Source organism: Danio rerio, chromosome 21 (genome assembly GCF_052040795.2).
Source record: "Danio rerio strain M-AB ecotype USA chromosome 21, GRCz13ab, whole genome shotgun sequence".
NCBI lineage: Eukaryota > Metazoa > Chordata > Actinopteri > Cypriniformes > Danionidae > Danio > Danio rerio.
This window is the reverse complement of record NC_141041.1, coordinates 21643321-21657395: the sequence shown is the minus strand read 5'-3', so window position 1 is coordinate 21657395 and position 14075 is coordinate 21643321. Positions and strand designations below refer to the sequence as shown.

Sequence of the window (14075 nt, the reverse complement as noted above, 5' to 3'; positions counted from 1 at the left end):
AAGGCTAAGTAGGAAAAATATCTGATACATCACATAATTTTGGCTGCTAGTTTAGTTAAAAACTAAATTAACCTTAAATTACATTTAGAAGGTGTTGAACTGATAAAAATGTACTAACTAAAACATTCATAATATATATATAATCTACCTACTATCTTTATTATCAAAGTACATTGAAATGGAGAACATCTGCAGTTTCTGCAATGCAGATAAAGAGAGCCTTTGTCATGTATTTTTTGAATGTAACGTTGTAAACAGTTTCTAGGAGGATCCAGGAAAATATATTTTTAAAATGACAAAACTCTGTTATTTTACATTAAAAGATGCTCTTTTTTTATAATGAAAACAAATCCAACAAAAATCCTGAATATATTGTTAATCTCTTTATTTTATTGACAAATTTTCAAATGTACAAACAGAAATTTGCTGTTATCTCCCATATTAACAGTTTTCTGCATTGATTTTGATTTTTTTCATTCTACTGTAAAATTGTTGATAAGCTAAATTCCTATGTTAATTATTAAAATCATTGGATGTGTAAATAATTTTGTTTTATTTACATTTGTTTATTTTTTATGACTGTTATATTAGTTTTTATGTTAATCTTTTACATTATGTTTTATGTATGTTCCTGATGGTTTGTGCAATAAATAAATAAATAAATTAAAAACTAAATTAATCTAACAATTGTTGATTATAACTAAATTTAATTTGATAATTTATGATTTTTTATTGGCACAAAAACCCATCCAAGCATGTCCAGTAAAAGCACTATAGTGAGTTTTTCCGTTTGGTCATGTTTTATCTCACCTCCAGCCTTAAGTGAGGACTAGCAGTGGTGCATGACGGCCTGATCTCTGCCTCACACCTCCGTCAACCGCCCTCCACCCAGACACTCGGATTCCTTTTTTTAATCACAGGATTATATGGACATATTGCTCCATTATAGGATACAATTCAAATCCATCTAATGCACATGAATTTTTCATATTACCATGTGATTTATGAGTACCCGGCCCTGAAAACATATTAGACCGTTTTGACTGGCACCAGCATTTTATTTTTATTACACTGTCAGAATGTCTGATGACTCGAAGGTCTGATGAGGTTCCTATATCTGCAGGATATGCTTACATAAAACAGATAATTTCCTTCAAACATTTAACGGCCATTATTTGTATTATTTCAACAGAACATTAATTCCACCTTTCAGCTCACAAAGACTCATTGGTCAACATTATGACAAGCGCACGGTTAACTGTCAGCGAGGATAATCATTGTAATCTTGGAATGAAGGTAATTTTCCATTGCATGTGCCTTTCTCATTAAAATGAACAGATTTTAACTTTGTCATTTGGTTATGAAGATCATATTATTTTGAATTCTTGAAACTAATTTCTTTTTCTGAATGCCTTTGTCCTAGACTTTTAATCTTAAATTACAAAATTCCACCTTAAAAATAATTATATATAGTTGAAATCAGAATTATTAGACCTCATAAATTATCTGCCGTTTGTAAATTTGCAGTTTTATGGAGAGTTTTTTTAAACACATTTTTAAACATAATATTGATAGTAATTTATTTTATCTTTGCCATGACGATAGTACATCATATTTTACTAGATATTTCGGAAGAAACGCTAGTATTCAGCTTAAATTGCAATTTAAAGGCTTAACTTTAACTAGGTTAATCAGACAGGTTAGGGTAATTACAGTGTGTTTACTGAGAATTGATTTAATGTCACAAGCTCTACATTGTGATGACAAATGGGTTTCATTCAGAGGGAGATGTCAGCCTTAAGACCTGGGGTTGCTCATAGCACTGATTTGAAACCCCCACTGGTGTTTTCTTATCATAACTTTACAGTGGTTTGTTCTTACTTTAAAATGGTTATAAAAACATTTAAGAAGAAAAAATATGATCAGAAATACAATGAAAAAAATCCTTGCTCTATTAAATGTAATTTTGAAAATATTTTAAACAGAAAAATTTTTGAATATTCTATAAAAAATAAATCAAAATGTCATCCAAATGATGCATTTAAAGAAAAGCACACATTTAGAAACATTTGTACTGGTGAGCAAGTAAAATTTTCAGTAACTTTATTTTGATGGTCCCTATAGCACATTTTGTCGACAAAAAATTGCATTGCAACTACATGCCAATTACTTCTCAGAGTATTAGTAGACTGTCTGCTTAATATATGCTCCTTTAACAGACATTTAATTGACTATAAGAAACTTTGTAAGTACATGTCAATTTACACTAACCCTAACCCCAACCTAAGAGTTTACTCATAATCTATTTAGAATAAGTTGGCATAGATGCAAAGTAACTTAAATTCAACAAAATGTGTTAAAGAGACCATCAAAATAAAGTGATACCAAGTTTCTGTGTGTATGATGCTTCTCTGCTGTCAGTTTAAGGCCTAATGTGAAGTAAATCCACTCTGGTGATGAAAGGCTAGCAAACACTTGAGGAACAACACTATGTACTCCACCAATGCTTTTTTTGAGATTGCCTTTAAAATGTACTCTTCCTAAACATGTAGACTACTATATACATAATGCCATTGTTTTCAAAGACTCTCCTTTTCTAGTGTTTACACAAACATGCCAAAGGTGTCATTTTCAAAGTCTTTCATTTTCCCATATTCAGATTTATGCATTTTCAGTCTCAAAAATGCTGTTGTGGTGTAAACAAACAGGCAAAGTGCATAAAAAGTGTCCTATTTTAGGCTGAAAACATTGTGTAAACAGTCCCAAACACCTAATGATTTTTATTCATTTTATCCGTTTATTTACAGAGGGTTGCCATAAACACTTTTATGAACAGCAGATTCAAGGACTTTTTAAAGCACTGTTAACTTTAAATCAAGCACCTTTGTGATTCATACCTCAGCATATGTAGCATGATGAAAGTCCTTACTGTACTTAACATTTTACTTACACTTAATATTTACATAAATCATGTTTCAATTCAATACTGGTGATCTTCAAATGCGGTTTCTGAAATATTGGTAAAATGTGTATTTTGTCTGTTTGCACAGATTTAAATGTATGATTTTTAATTTAAGTATTTAAAAAGACATTTAATTGGCTATAAGAAACAAATAAATCTATCTCCCGGGGGGAAAGGTAGCGGGGATGTCATTGGGCAATTGGGAAGGTGGATGGCGGAGGGGTGTCGCGGATGTAAGTCTCTGTTTTTCTGTCTTTGACAAATTAGCACAATTGCACCCACTTCTAAATGTTATCAGTCAATTGAATGAGCGTTATCAGTGGTTATCAGCTGATAGATATGGGCCAGTAGGGGTCTTCTGCACCTACTGGTAGACTCAGAAGGCCATGGTCAACCATCCACATCTGTTTTTACATTACTGTGACGGTTGGGTAAGGGTTGGGGTAGATGGTCCCAGAACAGATCGAGGTAACGGATCCGGCATGTTACCCGACGATGGAGAGGTATCGCGCATGAAAGTGGAGACCCGGGGGGAGAGGTAGCGGGTGGATTTGTTGGGTTTGGCTGCAGTGGATGGCAGTGGAGTGTTGCAGACGAAAGTGAAGAGAGTTGAGGAGTCGCGGACGAAAGTCAAGAGGGTTGGGGAGTCGTGAAAGAAAAAGAAAGTGAACAGCGGATGGTGGAGGAGGGCAGTTGAGCAGAGGGATCGGTAAAATGAGGTGCCGGATCCAACGGGTTCTGGCACAAATTAAGCCCTGGGTTTACAGCAGGGAAGGGCAGGTCAATCAGAGCAAAAATTTGATATCTCATATATCTGATTAAACGTGGACTGTTGATAACAGCCCTCTGAGAAGCCCTCGCTGAAGGTTCCTACTGGCCCATATCTATCAGCTGATAACGCCTATGTTATCGACTACATTCACATTTGCTGACAAATGCTGAAAAAACACCACAAACAAATTTTATTTCAAATTTAATTCAAGCACTTTTAAGGACCTGTGTTTGTTTTTAAGTACTTTCCAGGCCTTCAATCCATACATCTGAAATTCAAATACTTTTAAGAAGGATGGGAACGCTGTTTACACTACAATGTTGTTTTGGGTTACTTTTCATTGGAAAAAATAGAAGCAAATCCAAGGTGTGTGTAAAACAATTTGCCATACATAGAATAATGTTGTATGTAAGCGTTAATGTGTGTAGACAATGCCTCTATTTGCTTATTTCTTCTTCACTTGTTTTTGGATATAGATATGATGGATAAACAAAATTTATCAATAAACGTCATGAAATGTCAAAAAGGATGAAAAACCTCACCAATGATGAAGAAAGAGTTAAACAATCTCTGATGTCACAGGAATTACATTGAGAGAGTAAAAGTTTATAACGCCCAAACTTTGACGAAAGAGCCTCTCCTATTATACAGTACATTGTCATCAGTCACCACATTGATTGATAAGCCAGTTTTGCCTCAACCCAAAATACATTCAGCTTTTCCTATGTCATTTCCTCTGGCTGTTTGCCTGCAGACTCTCAGCAACAAACAGCAGAAGTGGGTATGAATGAGCTCAGTGTCTCTGCGGGTGCCGGCAGAAGGAAGCAGCGCAGACGAGCTGGACAGCCAAGCGGAGGGTGGAGACGCTTTGGAGACCCTCTTAACTCAGTGTTTTCGGGTGCGGTGCTGCACTCATGAGGTGTTTCTGGACAGTGACAACAGTCTGGAGCTCATGCAGGAATATATCCATAAGCAATCATTTATATGAAGCCTGTTGCCAGGCTGCAAAGTCATGTCAGGGCAGAAAATGCCAGTGGAAGGTTTTCAGCCACGGTGCCTTGGAATTAAATTACTCCGTCTGGATATTAACAATTCCTGCATATACAAGGGTTATGTTTTTAGCTTTAATGAATAGCTTTCTCAAGGTTAGAGTGTTTTGTATTTATTTGTGCTTCACCAAACTGTGACCTCTGCATTCAACATCTCTCCAAGGACCAATAATACAAGACTAACCTGTTTTCAGATAGATTTAAAGAAGAAGACCATTAAAAGATAGTTGTATTCCTATAAGAGTTTGAAACCTTAAACTAATAAACCTTAGGAAGTTCATTTCAGCACCATTATTTGAACTTCAGTTCAGTGCTCAGGGTTGAAGAGTAATTTGTTTAACATATGAATAGGGAGCGATGTGTGAAGTTATGATAAGAAAACACCAGTGGGGGTTTCAAATCAGTGCTATGAGCAACCCCAGGTCTTAAGGCTGACATCTCCCTCTGAATGAAACCCATTTGTCATCACAATGTAGAGCTTGTGACATTAAATCAATTCTCAGTTGAACATTTAAGACAGGAGAATGATTAAACATACTCAGTTAAGTCATTTTCTTATCAGTCACTTTACTCATGCACATGCCAAAACTAGGGAATGTTTAGACAACAATAATGTATTAAAAAGCCAAAAGATTGCTGTTCAAATGTATGACAACTAAAAATGCTCTATTTTTAAATGTAAGACCCGAAGCCGGCAGTTAAAGAAACACCATACATCTGCTACAGGTTTGCACATACAGAAAACTAAGGCCCCGTTTACACTAATGCGTTTTAGTTTGAAAACGCATAAGTTTTGCTACGGTTACGCCATCCGTCCACACTACGCCGGAGTTCTCGAGCGCCGAAAACGGAGCGTTTCGAAAACGCTGGAGAGGCCGTTTTCATTCTGAAACGCAGCTGCTCCGTCTCAGTGTGGATGATGGAAAACGGAGACATTTGAAAACGGAGGCGGGGCTGCAGACATTCGCCTCTCTGATTGGGGCTTTTCCTGAATATTAAGTAGCCTAACACGCACAGTTCAGTCCTGCATCTTCTCCGTGTAAGTTAAAACTTCGCAAGTTTGATCATGGCTGCAGTCTCTTCTTCTCAGTTTGATATGGAAAAGCAGACTATACCGAGGACACGGGTAAATCTTCAAAGGGAACAGTGTACTTTATAACTTCATTCACATCACCCTGGCTACGTTGTTTTACTTTCTCAACAATAAAATGTAAACATGATATAAGGAACTGCCTATTTTCATTTTAATATTAACAACTAAACAGACAGCAAAAATGTTGAGGCGCCGTGCTGCAAATATGAGCGTCATCTTCACTGTGCATATTTATAACAAAACGGAGCCTACAACAACTGCCTCCTTTCAATTTCAGTGAAAATACGAAACACACCCTCTCTTTGCTGAATATCAGTTTTAATCGATAATGGCCATTATAAAAGTATAACATACAATAAGTTTATACATTATAGGAAATAAAGGCAAGCGATCAGTCAATATACAGAATGTACGTGCTTACATTAATCATTAACTTATCTTTGCGCTTAGCCAAAACACGTTACCTGAGAACAAGTAATAGATTCCAATGTCCAATGAATATGTCGTTAAATAAAGACAACAAGATGAAAGAAATATTCCGTTTAATAAATATAGTGAGATTAGATCCAGCGGGAGATGCTTGATGAGAAGTCCGACTAGCACAGCTCTCATCTGGGTAGATTGGCTACAGCGCTTGCCTGAGAGTGTGTGTGTGTGGTCACGTGATGTGCGTTTTCAGCGTTTTGGTGTGGACGGAGAGCAGTTCAGAAACGCTGGGTGAAACGCGAGTGTGGACGCGGATCGTTTTCATTCTAAAACGCCGTTTTAAAACTAAAACGCACTAGTGTAAACGGGGCCTAAGGCTAAAACATTTTGATTGCCCCCCTGATGGTTGGTTGTAATGGTGTTGAAGTCAAAACCAGTGTTAATTTTGTCAGCAAAAATCATATCTGTTGCCTTTAGCTTAACACAAACAGAAACGTGACAGGTCCTGAGTGCAAGTAACATGACTAAAAACAGCGCAATATTGTTAACAAAAAAGACAAGACTAAAGACTCTTTCGTTCACACAATGGCAATGTAGGTGTTCCAGACAAGGCTTCTCATGTACTGTGTACTGCAAGAAGTTCACAGAGGCCCAGAAGAGGTTGAAGATGATGACCAACTTTCTTAGCAAGTGTGCTGATGCCCCCTCAGGCAAGGTTGGGAACATCATCCCCCACCCCTCGGCCCCTTGTGTTATTCATATAGACCTGACATGTAATGCACTTTTTTAAAATCCCACTTTAACAAGTGGCCTTAACAATTAGGTATTTGCATCAAAATAATAGATATGTACAATGTACACATTTCCAAAAACTTCTAATTTGAATGGTCAAAATGACAGATTGTGCATACATTTCTGGTGAAAAATATACAGTTTCGGGAGACTTCAATTGACCATGGTTCAGCTAAAATGAAAACTAGAAATAGTAAAAAAAAGGCTACTTTCATTTCTTTTTATACAAATTATGACATTATCAACTAATGGCGATTATGAATGAATACTTTTTTGCCATTTACTTGACAAATACTATGTGAAATACTATTAACATAGTGCATAATACCTTAAAATAACTTATATTCTTGGCTTTTCCAAGCTAGTAAACTTGCTTAGTAGCTCACCTGTACTGTGTTGCAATTGCAATGTGGAGATCTCTGGCACAACTCCCACTGTTTAAAAGAAAATTTATTGACATATAGAATTTAATACACATTTTAATACTCATTTTTTTCCCTTTAACACTATCATTTACCGTTAAAGTAATGTTTAGAGTAAAACATATGTTATTGTCAAAGGTGACAAAAAATTCATCTTTTAACTGCTGCGATGATAAAAGAAATTGCACACAGCTATGTTTATCTCACTATCCTTCAACTTATTCTTTTCTTTATCGGGCGTTAACCACAGCAAAATTGGAATGTTGGAATGTAGCCCTTCCTGCCACTACCCAGCCTGTGACTGCACTAAATCCTGCAACCCCCAGTGTTATAAACACCAACGCAAACTTACAGTATAGCAATTTGTAACTTTTTCATTTAGTGGCTACTTTATATAAACCTGTACAATCTCATTTTTATGTTTTAAAAACAATTTGTCAATCTGCAAATGAAGGGTATGATTATAGGTGTGGGCTGTAGACATGCCTCCTTTCAAAAAATCTTACATTTTCATACACTCTCAGAAATAAAGGTAAAGGTCCATATTGGTCCCTCAAAAGAATATATACATACATACATACATATATATATATATATATATATATATATATATATATATATATATATATATATATATATATATATATCAAATGCTATAAGCATTTGAGATTGTACATGGCGACCTCCAGTGGTGCAAAAAAAAATAAAAAAGTAGTACAGGGTACATGTTTGTTGGTTCTCAAAAATGTAGCCCTACACACATATTTCCAATGGGCCTGGGTTGGAAAATAATGACAGTATTCTTTTTTTCATTCATATTTTGGCGAACCATTCCTGACCAAACTAGAAATTCGATGCACCTTCATCTTTCTAGCAGGCTTGTTTGTACTGCTGGCCAGCTGTCTTCATGTCACAAAACCATCCAGCAAGCAGCAGCAGCCTGAGATACACACTCTTCATCAAACTGACAGGACAAGATGGACCTCAGCTCCAAAAGTTTGGCTCGGGAGCAGCACACAATCCAGCAAGCCTTCAGCCTGATATACAGACCTTATATCCAGCTTCTGAACTCCCATCACAAGCGTCTGATTACTTCCACTGTCTGAGGTCACAGAAATCCTGTTCCTCCTTGAGACTCTAAGTCCTCATTATCTTCTCTGTTTCTTCTTAAAACTCTCCACATGTGGTCTAATCGTATTACCCAGCTTCTTATTACCGCTGGTATTAGACAGAACATCGGTCCTGATGTAGGGCTTAGAGCTTAGCGCTGGTTCTCGGCATTAATGCTGAATAACAGGGGGTCTCCTCCTCTACACATTATGGTTTATGTGCTTGTCAGTTATTTGCTGTTTTCGATATTACAGCTCATGTAACGCAGTAGGGCTTCAGACCTTGAGCCACAGTTGTTTTTGTCTCACACAGCTCCTGCCTGCTGTTCAAACACACCTCTCCTTGTGTCACTGTTGCAAAGCAGAACGGCAGGTGCACACACACACACAAAACCAGCTGCATGGCAATGACATGTTACAAGTAAGAATATAAAAATAAGAAATGTGCAAGACTGACATATTCTGTTTTTAGAAAGCAAAATTGCAATGATATAATAATTATATAGAATTTAAAACTAACAAAACTTTTATTTTTTATTAAATATACACTTAATACTTGATTTATTCAGCGGTTTGAATTTGAAATATTTTTAGTTTAAAACAACATATATACACTCACCAGTCACTTTATTAGGTTCAACGTTCCAACTGCTCGTTAACGCAAATGTCTAATCAGCCAATCACATGGCAGCAACTCAATGCATTTAGGCATGTAGACAGTCAAGGTCTAAGTGACTCTGTTGCATGGTAGTTGGTGCCAGATGGGCTGGTCTGAGAATTTCAGAAACTGCTGATCTACTGGGATTTTAACAAACAACCATTTCTAGGGTTCACAAAGAATGGTCCGAAAAACAGAAAATATCCAGTGAGCAGCAGTTCTGTTGGCGCAAATGCCTTGTTAATGCCAGAGGTCATAGGAGAATGGCCAGACTGGCTCGAGCTGATAGAAATGCAACAACAACTAAAATAACCACTCGTTACAACCAAGGTATGCAGAAGAGCATCTCTGAACACACAACATGTCCAACCTTAAGGGGGATGGGCTATAGCAGCAGAAGACCAGACCGGGTTCCAATCCTGTGAGCTAAGGACAGAAAACTGAGGCTACAGTTCGCACAGGCTCACCAAAATTGGACAATAGATCATTATAAAAACATTGCCAGGTCTGATGGGTCTTGATTTCCGCTGCGACATTCGGATGGTAGGGTCAGAATTTGGCGTCAACAACATGAAAGCATGGATCCATCCTGCCTTGTATCAACAGTTCAGACTGGTGGTGGTGGTGTAATGGTGTGAGGGATATTTTCCTGGAAGGGGAAATTCGCATCATGGATGTGCAGCTGACAAATCTGCAGCAACTGCATGATGCTATCATGTCAATATGAACCAAAATCTAAGGAATATTTCCAGTACCTTGTTGAATCTGTGCCATAAACGATTAAGGCAGTTCTGAAGGCAAAAGAACCCCCATGAGTACTAGTAAGGTGTACCTAATAAAATGGCCGGTATATCTATTATTACTCTTATATCTTTTATATCTTTATATATATTTATATATATTATACACAACAAACAAACACACATCTTAATGTGTAAACTATATTTAAAATATACTATGCAAATGAATTTGACTCTTATAATGAGCTCGCAGTCTAACAAGGTGAAATCCATTACAAATGACTTTGTTACCATCACCATGCACACAAAACATTTGTAGAAAGAACCAGTTCTAACACAGACATACAGAAATAAAGCTCATTTGAAATTTCTACCCTTCAGTAAAATTATTTCCAGTTTAGAAATATGAGCCTGAAAGCAACAGGACTAAATGGCGCAGAGTGTAAAAAAAAAAAAAAAATGGGCAGCTACAGGGAATCTGACAGAGAGCTGACAGCAGCAAGCCAAGAGACTAGATGCTTCAGCACAAATCCAAAGGCACAATGGACTGGTAATTTAATGAAATAATGAAAAATTAATAGAAGTCGCTTCAGGTTATCATGCCTGAGCTCTAGCGGCGCTACGATGAGGTGAGTTTCCAGAATGGCTGATGGAGTCTGTACCTGACTACAGGGGGAAAAGCGAGACGATAAGCAAAATTAAACTAATAGAGCCGCTCTGCTGTGAGCAGAAACCTGCTGCTGTTTTCCTACCGCTGCATTAATTAGTCTGACCTTCTACTCATTACTGCCAGCGTGTTTCAGCTAAACCAGCATTAAAGAGCCCCTCAGCAAGTGCGCACAATATAACTCGCCACCTACTTGAAAACGGGGGAAGGGCAAATTAACCAAAACAACAAGTTAAGGCACATAAACAAGAGACTAAAACAAATGTTGGGCTCTTAAAAGTGTTATGCTTTTTATGCTATATTTCATGCAGTGTGCAAAATGTTTGTGAAGTTAGCGTCTAAAGTCGTTGTGCGGTCATTCAGCCTACATTTTTGAGAAAATGCAAAAACTTAATGTACATTTGTGGGCAGTTTCTAGGTAAAATGAACACTACGGAGCCGTAGGATCCTAACCACTTTTGTTCCTTTTCACATTAACGAAATTTACAGGGACATATTTAAAAAAAAAAAAAAGAAGATTATTTTCATGTTCATAACTAGAAATTGAATATATTCGCCTTACCAATCAACCAATATTGACAACTTTTCCAACATGGTCAATTGTTATGGTCTAGTTCACTTTGCATGATTAAATCAGTGTTCAGCTTTGAGTTCCACAAAAGAGATAAAAGCAAATGTAAAATCAAGGTAAACTATGTGGCTACAGTGCACTTTACTCTTAGGCCATGTTTACACTGCCCAATTCTGATTTGTTGCCTATATCTGATTTTTTTTTTTTTTTTGCCTGTCCGTTTACACGTTCTTTTAATTGTGACCCATATCTGAGTCATGTGTTTACACTTGCCATACAAGCCAGGTGAGTTCTAGCATCTGCGCCACACTAGCCACAATTATCTAGCTTTTAGCTTATTAAAATATATGAAGATCATTTAACTTTCAGGTCTGTTGGGAGCATACTGTGGTGGGCTTTGAGAAGCTGTGGGTCTGAAATTTTAGGATGAGCATGCTCTTCCTTCTATGTCAGTAAACCGCACAGAAGTACCACATTGTCGCAAGTTTAATGACCTATAAGATGGAATGCTGAAATAAATCCAATCTACCTGTTTACATGATAGTCGCAGTCACATATCTGATTCATATCTGATTTTATTTCCACATATGAGGGAGGTCTGAAACTGATCTCTGAACATCTTAATGCGTACGTTTTTTGTGTTTACAAGGTCAGAACAAATCCGATCTGTGTCACATATGAGAAAAAATAAATAAATAAATAAATAATATATAATAAATAAATACATATAATAAATAAAATACACAAAATAAATAAATAAATACATTTTAAAAATACAAATCGAATTGAGTCACATTTACTGGCAATGTAAACTGGACTTTACACTCACTCACTACCCTTCGGATTAATCCCTAAATTGATTAGGGCTGAGTTTCAGTTGTGTTTTTTTATGGAACCAGTGTCTAATGGCAAACTAACTGGTGAAAAACTAGCTAATTAAAAAGAGTTAGAAAAATCAGGCTGCATATGTAGAGTAAGCAGCTTTAACAAAAATTCTAAATAAGTTACATTACTTCATTTACTAAGCATTTGTCCTTCCTGAGTTGACAAACACTGTGAGAAAATGTTTATTTCTGCCATGAATAATGTGAAAACTATGCTCCATTACAGTGTAAAAACTTTTTTATACTGAATGCATATAATCGTATTGTACAAAGATTACATTAAAAAATGTTTATAATAGCAGTAGAGGCACCTTGACAATAACAATATTTAAAGAGCAGGTTCATTCCATTCATCCACAATATACCTATAAAATCTTACATTCACTTGGAGTAGGTCATTACAACTGAGATGCTCTGCAGATGTTTGCAGAGTAGATCTGATCTGAGGCGTCTTATCAATAAGTTGATCGATGAACCCATCGTTAAGCTTACATAAGCTCCTCAGTGAAATCATTGGTAAATTCAAAATGATGTCACACCTGACATCATTAGTTATGAATACTGGACAAGAGGGATGGGTTAAGTCAATAATGACTGTATTTCTTGCTGAATTAAGGCTAAAAGGCGATACTTGCCTTTTACTTGCCTTATGCTTTAAGTTTTCAAAACTCTTTCTGCAATTTATCATCATTAATGTGACGAAAACACACTTTTAAACAGTAGTATATTTTAAAATGTATAAATTTGCTATTTTGAAGAGAGTTAGTTACTGCTAGCAAGAGCTGCACAATTAATCGTTAAAAGATCGTGATCTTGATTCGACCAGCAACATGATCTTAATTCGACATTTCTACAAATATATTCTACATATATTTCCTCAAATACAAGCACATGTTATTACATTGTTTTCCATTTGGTTCCTAAGCCATGCGGAAACACTCCAAACGGATTTAAAAGAATAGTATTGTATTTGTTTACTGCTTTGTAAATTGATTATTCGACTAGATCACACATGAGTTGACGCATTTAAGGTTATATACCACTGTGTTCTCCATCACACGTCATGATTTTGCCAAGTACAATGCGATCCAGGATTAACATCTATGTTGATCCTGGAAAATCATTTTTGCTCAAAAATGTAATCCATACCTATTTTCTACACCTAAACCCAACCATATTGTGAATTATTCTCAAAATCAGAGAGGAATAAAAGTTGGATAATCATGTAGAAGTGGATAAACCTAACCCTTAGCCTAACCTTAAACAGTATATAATATATCCTCTAATTCTGATTGCTGACTGGAATGTTGTTCCAGGATCAACATAGATGGGAACATGTCTAACTTGGTGAAATCAGGTTGGTTCACCATTACTGAAATCTTATTCTTCAAGTTCATTACTCCAATTCAATATATAGCAAATTTGCCAGTTTACATTTTACCCCGACAGGTTTTGAATTTAACAATTTTCTGGTGTCTATACCAGTCCCACCAGCAAAGTGTCCAGGTTAAACTTTCAAAAGTGTTAAATATGTACACCTGTGCAGTGTAAAATATTTTACACTTAGTGTAAAAATTCACACCAAAATGGACAATTTGCCCTGCAGGTGTTAAAAATGTTTAGTGTACATATAACTCCACAGGTGTTAAATTACACTCTCTTATAGAGTATATACACGAGTCCCACCAGGCCAGTGTATAAATTACACTTTAAAAAGGGATGAATATATACACCCAAGGAGAGTAAATAAATTTACACTAAGAGTGTAAAAACTGTACACTATTAAACACTTGATCACAACTGCCAGGTCATATTTATCATAAATTCATATTTTCTCTAAACTGACAAGTGTAAAAGTTGTAAAACAACATTTTCCTCACTTGAAATTCATATAGAAAATTATACATGTTAATGTTTTAACACCATAATA

At 36.1% G+C, this 14075-nt stretch overlaps 1 long non-coding RNA gene across 1 annotated transcript; it reads right to left on the bottom strand.

Moving 5' to 3' along the window:
• Positions 1 to 456: 456 nt before the first annotated feature.
• LOC147831900 (uncharacterized) lies at positions 457 to 8211 on the bottom strand. Its single transcript, XR_015520272.1, has 4 exons — positions 6674 to 8211; positions 3327 to 5527; positions 1866 to 2928; positions 457 to 1723 (listed from the first exon to the last, which is right to left on the bottom strand). It is a non-coding gene; the product is annotated as an uncharacterized LOC147831900 (long non-coding RNA).
• Positions 8212 to 14075: the final 5864 nt, after the last annotated feature.